Raw genomic sequence first — 10,524 nt, 5'->3', positions numbered from 1 at the left:
ACCTTGTCACGAGTCTATCCTTGTGGAATTGCATGTTAGGAGACCCATGATCAGCTCTTGTGAGTTGAGATCTTAATAGCATGTAAAAAAAAATCACAAGGACATCTCATTTGAATCTACATGGACCCTGGTACAGACTGCTTCCATCATGTGGACTGGGACATGTTCCTCACTGCGCCCAACAACATTGGCGAATACGCTGATTCGGTGAGCAAGTTCATTTGAATGTGCATTGAAGTTGTCGTTCCCCCATATTGATTAAAACATTCCCAAACCAGAGACCGTGGATTGATGGCAGCATTCGGCGTGAAAATGAAAGCGCGAACCACTGCTTTTAATCAGGGCAAGGTGACCGGAAACATGACCGCCGAATACAGTGTTGCTATTCCCTCCGCAAGGCTATTAAACAAGCTAGCGTCAGTATAGAGACAAAGTAGGTAGCAATTCAACGGCTCAGACACAAGAGGCATGTGGCAGGGTCTACAGTCAATCACGGACTACAGGAAGAAATCTAGCCCAGTCACGGACCAGGATGTCTTGCTCCCAGGCAGACTAAATAACTTTTTGCCCGCTTTGAGGACAATACAGTGCCACTGACACGGCCCGCAGCAAAACATGTGGACTCTCCTTCACTGCAGCCGAGGTGAGTAAAATATTTAAACGTGTTAACCCTCAGGCTGCAGGCCCAGACGGCATCCCCACCCCGCGCCCTCAGAGCATGCGCAGACCATGCTGGTGTGTTTACAGACATATTCAATCAATCCTTATACCAGTCTGCTGTTCCCACATGCTTCAAGAGGGCAACCATTGTTCCTGTTCCCAAGAAAGCTAAGGTAACTGAGCTAAACGACTACCGCCCCCGTAGCACTCACTTCCGTCATCATGAAGTGCTTTTTGAGAGACTAGTCAAGGACCATATCACCTCCACCCTACCTGACACCTAGACCCACTCCAATTACTTACCGCCCAAATAGGTCCACAGGCAGCCTTAATCTCAACCACACTGCACACTGCCTAACCCATCTGGACAAGAGGAATACCTATGTGAGAATGCTGTTCATCGACTACAGCTCGGCATTTAACACCATAGTACCCTCCAAACTTGTCATCAAGCTCGAGACCCTGGGTCTCGACCCCGCCCTGTGCAACTGGGTACTGGACTTCCTGACGGGCCGCCCCAGGTGGTGAGGGTAGAGTAACAACATCTCCTCCCCGCTGATCCTCAACACTGGGGCCCCACAAGGGTGCGTTCTGAGCCCTCTCCTGTACTCCCTGTTCACACGACTGCGTGGACCACGCACGCCTCCAACTCAATCATCAAGTTTGCGGACAACACCACAGTGGTAGGCTTGATTACCAACAACGGCGGGACGGCCTACAGGTAGGTGAGGGCCCTCGGAGTGTGGGGTCAGGAAAATAACCTCACAGTCAGCTTCAACAAAGGACAGTAGTGGTTAGTAAGCTTTTAGTTCCTCGGCATACCCATCACAGACAAACTGAATTGGTCCACCCACACAGACAGCGTCGTGAAGAGGCGCAGCAGCGCCTCTTCAGCCTCAGGAGGCTGAAGAAATTCGGCTTGTCTGCAAAGCACTCACAAACTTCTACAGATGCAAATCGAGAGCATCCTGGCGGGCTGTATCACTGCCTGGTACGGCAACTGCTCCGCCCACAAACATAAGGCTCTTCAGAGGGTAGTGAGGTCTGCACAACGCATCACCGGGGGCAAACTACCTGCCCTCCAGGACACCTACACCACCCGATGTTACAGGAAGGCCATAAAGATCATCAAGGACAACAACCACCCGAGCCACTGCCTGTTCACCCCGCTATCATCAGAAGGCGAGGTCAGTACAGGTGCATCAAAGCTGGGACCGAGAGACTGAAAAACAGCTTCTATCTCAAGGCCATCAGACTGTTAAACAGCCACCACTAACACTGAGTGGCTGCTGCCAACTACACTGTCATTGACACTGACCCAACTCCAGCCATTTTAATAATGGGAATTGATGGGAAATGATGTAAATATATCACTAGCCACTTTAAACAATGCTACCTTATATAATGTTACTTACCCTACATTATTCATCTCATATGCATATGTATATACTGTACTCTACATCATCGACTGCATCCTTATGTTAACACATGTATCACTAGCCACTTTAACTATGCCACTTTGTTTACTTTGTCTACACTCATCTCATATGTATATACTGTACCATCTACTGTATGTACCATCACTCATTCATATATCCATATTTACATGTTCCTTATCCTTACACCTGTGTATAAGACAGTAGTTTTGGAATTGTTAGTTAGATTACTTGTTGGTTATCACTGCATTGTCGGAACTAGAAGCACAAGCATTTCGCTACACTCGCATTAACATCTGCTAACCGTGTGTATGTGACAAATAAGAATTTGATTTGACACAGCCTACAGCATAGAATAAGTAGTTAAATGTTTATCATATGCACACTAAGAAAGACAGACCAAAAAAGACCATAGAAAACAGTTTATTTTTTAACATTGAGTGTGAAATGTCTACTTCTCCCCCTGCGGCTGGTCTGGCATACTCCTGATGATGTCAGAATCACCTGGAAATAGAACACTATATTTAGCATACAAGATATACTTAACACTCACTTCATTAACTTCAGAGGAACTAAGTCATTGACACCAATGATGCAACTGGCTAAAGCAGTCAGTTCAGGTAAATGGTTCATTGGGTGTTTATCTAGTGACGTGCTGTGGGCACATAATCGTAGAGCCACCAGGTGCAAAAATTTACAAACGGGCAAATTTGTGAGCATCAGTGAAACTTAAAAATATCTACACCTACACATTCACAAAATGATTAACTCAAACATGTAATTTAGTAGTAAATGATTCGTTTATTCTTCATTCATACATTTCTATAATTCTCTGTAAAGATGTTCATGTCATCTTTGAAAACAATGCTATGAATGAATAAAAGAAAAACAGTATCAAACTGCTCACTGCTAAAGGATTGTCTGCAGACTATCCATCAACAGAATAGGCGTGGTAAACAGGCAGTCTGATTGGACACTCACCGGGGTCGATGATGGCCAGGGTGCACACCCTGAAGTACTTCCCACAGGCCGTGCCCAGCTTTCGATGTTGTTCCCACTGTAGTGATGGACGCCTGTCTTGGCCAACATGGCGTAGTACTCCACTTCAGACTTCCTGAGGAAGGACAAATACACACGTGGGCATACTTTGATAAAAGGTATGTTGTGGAATGAAACATGATCCTGTGTGTGTATGGGGGAAAACAGGAACTTCCTGAGGAAGGACAAATACCTTTTAGACAAATACGACACAGGAAATGCAGGCAGCAAAATTCTGAACAAACAATACAAGGTTATCTACGTTACCATTCAATGAAAGCGTCCTTCTGCGTGTATGAGGAAAGCAACACGAGGACAAGCTACACTAATGAAACGTTATCCCTTCTGCGTGTATGGAGCAACACGAGGACAAGCTACACTAATGAAACGTTATCCCTTCTGCGTGTATGAGGGAAAGCAACACGAGGACAAGCTACACTAATGAAGCGTTATCCCTTCTGCGTGTATGAGCGGAAAGCAACACGAGGACAAGCTACACTAATGAAACGTTATCCCTTCTGCGTGTATGAGGGAAGCAACACGAGGACAAGCTACACTAATGAAAGCGTTATCCCTTCTGCGTGTATGAGAGCAACACGAGGACAAGCTACACCAATGAAAACGTTATCCCTTCTGCGTGTATGAGGGAAAGCAACACGAGGACAAGCTACACTAATAATGAAACGTTATCCCTTCTGCGTGTATGAGGGGAAAGCAACACGAGGACAAGCTACACTAATGAAACGTTATCCCTTCTGCGTGTATGAGGGAAAGCAACACGAGGACAAGCTACACTAATGAAACGTTATCCCTTCTGCGTGTATGAGGGAAAGCAACACGAGGACAAGCTACACTAATGAAACGTTATCCCTTCTGCGTGTATGAGGGGCAACACGAGGGACAAGCTACACTAATGAAAGCGTTATCCCTTCTGCATGTATGAGGGAAAGCAACACGAGGACAAGCTACACTAATGAAACGTTATCCCTTCTGCGTGTATGAGGGGAAAGCAACACGAGGACAAGCTACACTAATGAAACGTTATCCCTTCTGCGTGTATGAGGGGAAGCAACACGAGGACAAGCTACACTAATGAAACATTATCCCTTCTGCGTGTATGAGGAAGCAACACGAGGACAAGCTACACTAATGAAACGTCCCTTCTGCGTGTATGAGGGGAAAGCAACACGAGGACAAGCTACACTAATGAAACGTTATCCCTTCTGCGTGTATGAGGGAAGCAACACGAGGACAAGCTACACTAATGAAACGTCCCTTCTGTGTGTATGAGGGAAAGCAGCACGAGGACAAGCTACACTAATGAAACGTTATCCCTTCTGCGTGTATGAGGGGAAAGCAACACGAGGACAAGCTACACTAATGAAACGTTATCCCTTCTGCGTGTATGAGGGGAAAGCAACACGAGGACAAGCTACACTAATGAAACGTTATCCCTTCTGCGTGTATGAGGGGAAAGCAACACGAGGACAAGCTACACTAATGAAACGTTATCCCTTCTGCGTGTATGAGGGGAAAGCAACACGAGGACAAGCTACACTAATGAAACGTTATCCCTTCTGCGTGTATGGGGGGAAAGCAACACGAGGACAAGCTACACTACTGAAACGTTATCCCTTCTGCGTGTATGGGGGAAAGCAACACGAGGACAAGCTACACTAATGAAACGTTATCCCTTCTGCGTGTATGAGGGGAAAGCAACACGAGGACAAGCTACACTAATGAAACGTTATCCCTTCTGCGTGTATGAGGGGAAAGCAACACGAGGACAAGCTACACTAATGAAACATTATCCCTTCTGCGTGTATGAGGAGAAAGCAACACGAGGACAAGCTACACTAATGAAACGTTATCCCTTCTGCGTGTAAGGGAAAGCAACACGAGGACAAGCTACACTAATGAAACGTTATCCCTTCCTGCGTGTATGAGGGAAAGCAACACGAGGACAAGCTACACTAATGAAAGCGTCCCTTCTGTGTGTATGAGGGGAAAGCAACACGAGGACAAGCTACACTAATGAAACGTTATCCCTTCTGCGTGTATGAGGGGAAAGCAACACGAGGACAAGCTACACTAATGAAACATCCCTTCTGCGTGTATGAGGAAAGCAACACGAGGACAAGCTACACTAATGAAACGTTATCCCTTCTGCGTGTATGAGGAAAGCAACACGAGGACAAGCTACACTAATGAAACGTTATCCCTTCTGCGTGTATGAGGGGAAAGCAACACGAGGACAAGCTACACTAATGAAACGTCCCTTCTGCGTGCGAGGACAAGCTACACCTAATGAAAGCGTTATCCCTTCTGAGGGGAAAGCAACACGAGGACAAGCTACACTAATCGAAACGTTATCCCTCTGTGGCGTTATCGTATGGGGGAAAGCAACACGAGGACAAGCCACATCTACTGAAACGTTATCCCTTCTGCGTGTATGGGGAAAGCAACACGAGGACAAGCTACACTAATGAAACGTTATCCTTCTGCGTGTATGGGGGAAGCAACACGAGGACAAGCTACACTAAGCTACTATCCCTTCAGTCTAATGCTGTAGTTGTCTCGGTTGTTTTCTCAAGGTGTCTGATTGCTGAACGACCAACTGCAGCTGCAGCAAGTAACAAAGTCAGCCCTCATTTGAATTTTCCTCCTGTTCTTACACACCTGCAAGCAGACCAATACAGGTGTGCCTTTGTAGGAGGAGTATATAAAACAAAAATTAACCTGCCCATACGAACGCACAAGCAACGCTTGACATGCAAATTCTTCAATATCTAACTATTTGAAAACGTTCATTGAAGTAGGAATGGAACTATTCCTAGGATTACACAAGGGTAGGTTACTTTCTAAATGAACGCCATTAGTTACTTTAATCAATAATGTAAATTAACTCAGTAACGTAATCTGATTACTTTCAGTTACTTTTGGAAATTTCCTTCAGAGGCTGAAAAACAACCCTTCAAACACATGGAACTATTCCTAGGATTACACCAGGGTTGGGTATTTACTCAAATGAACTCCATTACAGTTACTTAAATCAGTACCGTAACGCTTAACCTAGGGATGTAATCTGATTACTTTCAGTTACTGTTGGATTACTTTCCCTTAAGAGGCTGTACAAGACATAAAACCAACCCCTTCAAACACATCTGGTGTGTCATAGTGTCTCCGATTGGTGGTCATCATCATCATAGTTGTCTCCGATTGGTGGTCATCATCATCATAGTGACCTCCGATTGCGGTCATCATCAAGATAGCTGCCCCATTGGTGGTCATCATCATCATAGCTGTCTCCGATTGCGGTCATCATCATCATAGCTGTTCCCTGATTGGTGGTCATCATCATCATAGTGTCTCCGATTGGTGGTCATCATCATCATAGTTGTCTGGCCGTAGGGCTGGTGGTCATCATCATCATAGTGGTCTCCGATTGGTGGTCATCATTTGGTGTGTCATCATAGTAGTCTCTGATTGGTGGTAATCTGGTGTGTCATCATCCTGATTGGTGGTCATCTGGTGTGTCATTATAGTGGTCTCTGATTGGTGGTATTCATTTGGTGTGTCATAGTGGTCTCTGATTGGTGGTATTCATTTGGTGTGTCATAGTGGTCTCTGATTGGTGGTATTCATTTGGCGTGTCATCATAGTAGTCTCTGATTGGTGGTAATCTGGTGTGTCATCATAGTAGTCTCTGATTGGTGGTCATCATCCTGATTGGTGGTCATCTGGTGTGTCATTATAGTGGTCTCTGATTGGTGGTATTCATTTGGTGTGTCATAGTGGTCTCTGATTGGTGGTATTCATTTGGCGTGTCATCGGTGACATGGAAAAAGTCAAGGGGTCTGAATACTTTATGAATGCACAATTTAACAAAAATATTCTACTGAGCAGACACCAATTCCACATGGGTTCAAATTAACTTGATGGAAACAACGCCGGCTTTCTGAATTTAAAAGTAATCAAGAGGTTATATACACTGAACAAAAATAAGCGCAACATGCAACAATTCTGTTGAGTTACAATTCAAAAGGAAAATCAGTCAGGCGAAATAAAATGTATTAGACCTTCAGCTATGGATTTACATGACCGGGAAAACATATCATTCGTTTGTCACAGGTGACGAGCTGAAGACCAGAATCTGGTGTGACCACCATCTGCCTCGTACACGCTGATCCAAACGTGCTCAATGTGTGACATGCCCGGTGAGTATGCAGGCCATGGAAGAACTGACATTTTCAGCTTCAGAATCGTACAGACCCTTGTGACATGGTGCCGCATTATCAAGCTTGAAACATAAGGGACGGTGGCGATAATGGGCCTCAGGATTTCGTCACGCATCTCTGCATTGACATTGCCATCGGTATAATGCAATTCTGTTCGTTGTCCATAGCTTATGCCGGCCCATACCATAACCCCACCATGGGACACTGTTCACAACATTGACATCAGCAAACCTCTCGCCACGACGCCATACACGTGGTCTGCGGAGGCCTGTTGGACGCATCGCCAAGTTCTCTAAAACATCGGAGGCGGCTTGGGAGAGAAAGGAACGTTCAATTCCTCTGGCAGCAGCTCTGTGGACATTCCTGCAGTCAGCATTCCTATTGCACGCTACCTCAACTTGAGACATCTGTGGCATTGTGTTGTGAAAAAAGTGCACATTTTAGAGAGGCCTTTTATCGTCCCCAGCACAACGTGCACCTTTGTAATGATCATTACATTACATTTAAGTCATTTAGCAGACGCTCTTATCCAGAGCGACTTACAAATTGGTGCATTCACCTTATGACATCCAGTGGAACAGTCACTTTACAATAGTGCATCTAAATCTTAAAGGGGGGTGAGAAGGATTACTTATCCTATCCTAGGTATTCATGCTGTCTAATCAGCTTCCTGGTATGCCACACCTGTCAGATGGATGGATTATCTTGGCAAAGGAGAAATGCTAACAGGGATGTAGACAGAAATCAGCTTTTTGTGGATATGGAACATTTCTGGGATCTTTTATTTCATCTCATGAAACCAACACTGTACATGTTGCTGGTAACATATGGGATTACAGGAATCCCATTAAGGAAGAAGTCCACCATGCCTAGTCCAATAAAGAACCAAAGGAGGCTAACATTACTCCTTATAGGGACCTTACCTGTTCTGTTTAAAGGGACAAGTGGCTCTGGAAGCCAAAACAGCCAAAAACTCCATCCAAACGTGAATCAATTCTCAATAGCGATACGCTTTATAGAAACATGAATCCCCCTACTGTCATATCAAATCAAAACACACACTTAATGTAAACTGTTTTAACTTGCTTTAACAGTTGCAGCCGACAGGATTTTTCAGGTGTTTTCGGAGACGCACAGCAAATTAGTACAGGTTTTGCAATGGAAACTGTTAAACTCTAGGAACCAAATGTGAGAGATACATGAATGTCCAATAATAACATGATTTCATTGCAGAACATTTTCTGTTTGAGTAAACGTTTTCCATTGCAAAACGTTTTGCAACAGAATTCAACTAATGAATAAATCCAAGGCTAGCAAGGTATAAACTTTAGCTCACCATGTTAGGTGTGAAAGGGTTATAGTGATAATGTCCTTAACTTTAGCTAATACTAAATAAATGTAGGCCTTAGTTACCTGAGGGCAGGTGTTTGTTGGCCAGGATGACCAGCTTGGCTTTTCCCTGGCGGATCATCTTCTGGGACTGCTTGTATCCCAGAACATATTTACCGCTCTTCATCACTCAGCTGGAGACGGGAGTTTATGGACCTAGGACTTTTTTCTGCCATCAAAGTAACAATGATGTTTTGTGAGAAACATTGAACTATGAACGTAGCTCATATGCATTGAACCAAACATGATATATGGTCTTCTAATTGGGATACATGCGATTTGAGTACATATAACTAGGCTGGCACAATTAACATACCACCATGGAACCGACGGTTATAGATGAAAATAGTTATTGTAATACAATGACTATCATAACCATTTAAAAATATAAATTTGTTTTTCTTCAAATTAACCGTTGAGTCTTTGTGGTAACATGGACTGTTCCTGAAACTAGCAAACAAGTCTCCGGGTGGCCTAGACAATGCTACCCACAATGCAGCAGCAGCACAGAGAAAATAGAGTAAATAGAATAGGCTTGGAACCTCTTTACCAGGGTTAGAGGTTCTATTCATTCTATTTACCAGTCATATTACCAGGGTTAGAGGTTCTATTCATTCCATTTACAAGGGTTAGAGGTTCTATTCATTCTATTTACCAGTCATATTACCAGGGTTAGAGGTTCTATTCATTCTATTAACCAGTCATATTACCAGGGTTAGAGGTTCTATTCATTCTATTTACCAGGGGTTACAGGTTCTATTCATTCTATTTACCAGTCATATTACCAGGGTTAGAGGTTCTATTCATTCTATTTACCAGGGTTAGGAGGTTCTATTCATTCTATTTACCAGTCATATTACCAGGGTTAGAGGTCTATTCATTCTATTTACCAGTCATATTACCAGGGTTAGAGGTTCTATTCATTCTATTTACCAGTCATATTACCAGGGTTAGAGGTTCTATTCCTACTATTTATCAGGGTTAGAGGTCCTATTCATTCTATTTACCAGTCATATTACCAGGGCTATAGGTTCTATTCATTCTATTTACCAGGGTTAGAGGTTCTATTCATTCTATTTTTACTAGGTTGAGGTTCTATTCATTCTATTTACTGTGTCATATTACCAGGGTTATAGGTTCTATTCATTCTATTTACCAGTCATATTACCAGGGTTACAGGTTCTATTCATTCTATTTACCAGTCATATTACTAGGTTAGAGGTTCTATTCATTCTATTTACCAGGGTTAGAGGTTCTATTCATTCTATTTACCAGTCATATTACCAGGGTTAGAGGTTCCATTCATCTCTATTTACCAGTCATATTACCAGGTTAGAGGTTCTATTCATTCTATTTACCAGTCATATTACCAGGTTAGAGGTTCATTCATTCTATTTACCAGTCATATTACCAGGGTTAGAGGTTCTATTCATTCTATTTACCAGGGTTAGAGGTTCTATTCATTCTATTTACCAGTCATATTACCAGGGTTAGAGGTTCTATTCATTCTATTTATCAGGTTAGAGGTCCTATTCATTCTATTTACCAGTCATATTACTAGGGTTATAGGTTCTATTCATTCTATTTTACCAGGTTAGAGGTTCTATTCATTCTATTTACTAGGTTATAGGTTCTATTCATTCATTACCAGTCATATTACCAGGGTTAGAGGTTCTATTCATTCTATTTACCAGGGTTAGAGGTTCTATTCATTCTATTTACCAGTCATATTACCAGGGTTAGAGGTTCTATTCATTCTATTT

At 43.2% G+C, this 10,524-nt stretch overlaps 1 pseudogene; it reads right to left on the bottom strand.

Annotated features, from left to right (window-relative positions):
• Nucleotides 1-2,503: 2,503 nt before the first annotated feature.
• On the bottom strand, nucleotides 2,504-8,972 carry LOC124029087 (annotated as a pseudogene).
• Between the last annotated feature and the right edge of the window lie 1,552 nt (nucleotides 8,973-10,524).

This window comes from Oncorhynchus gorbuscha, unplaced genomic scaffold, assembly GCF_021184085.1.
Source record: "Oncorhynchus gorbuscha isolate QuinsamMale2020 ecotype Even-year unplaced genomic scaffold, OgorEven_v1.0 Un_scaffold_5453, whole genome shotgun sequence".
NCBI lineage: Eukaryota > Metazoa > Chordata > Actinopteri > Salmoniformes > Salmonidae > Oncorhynchus > Oncorhynchus gorbuscha.
The sequence above is the reverse complement of the archived record's forward strand: the minus strand, read 5'-3'. Positions and strand labels throughout refer to the sequence as shown.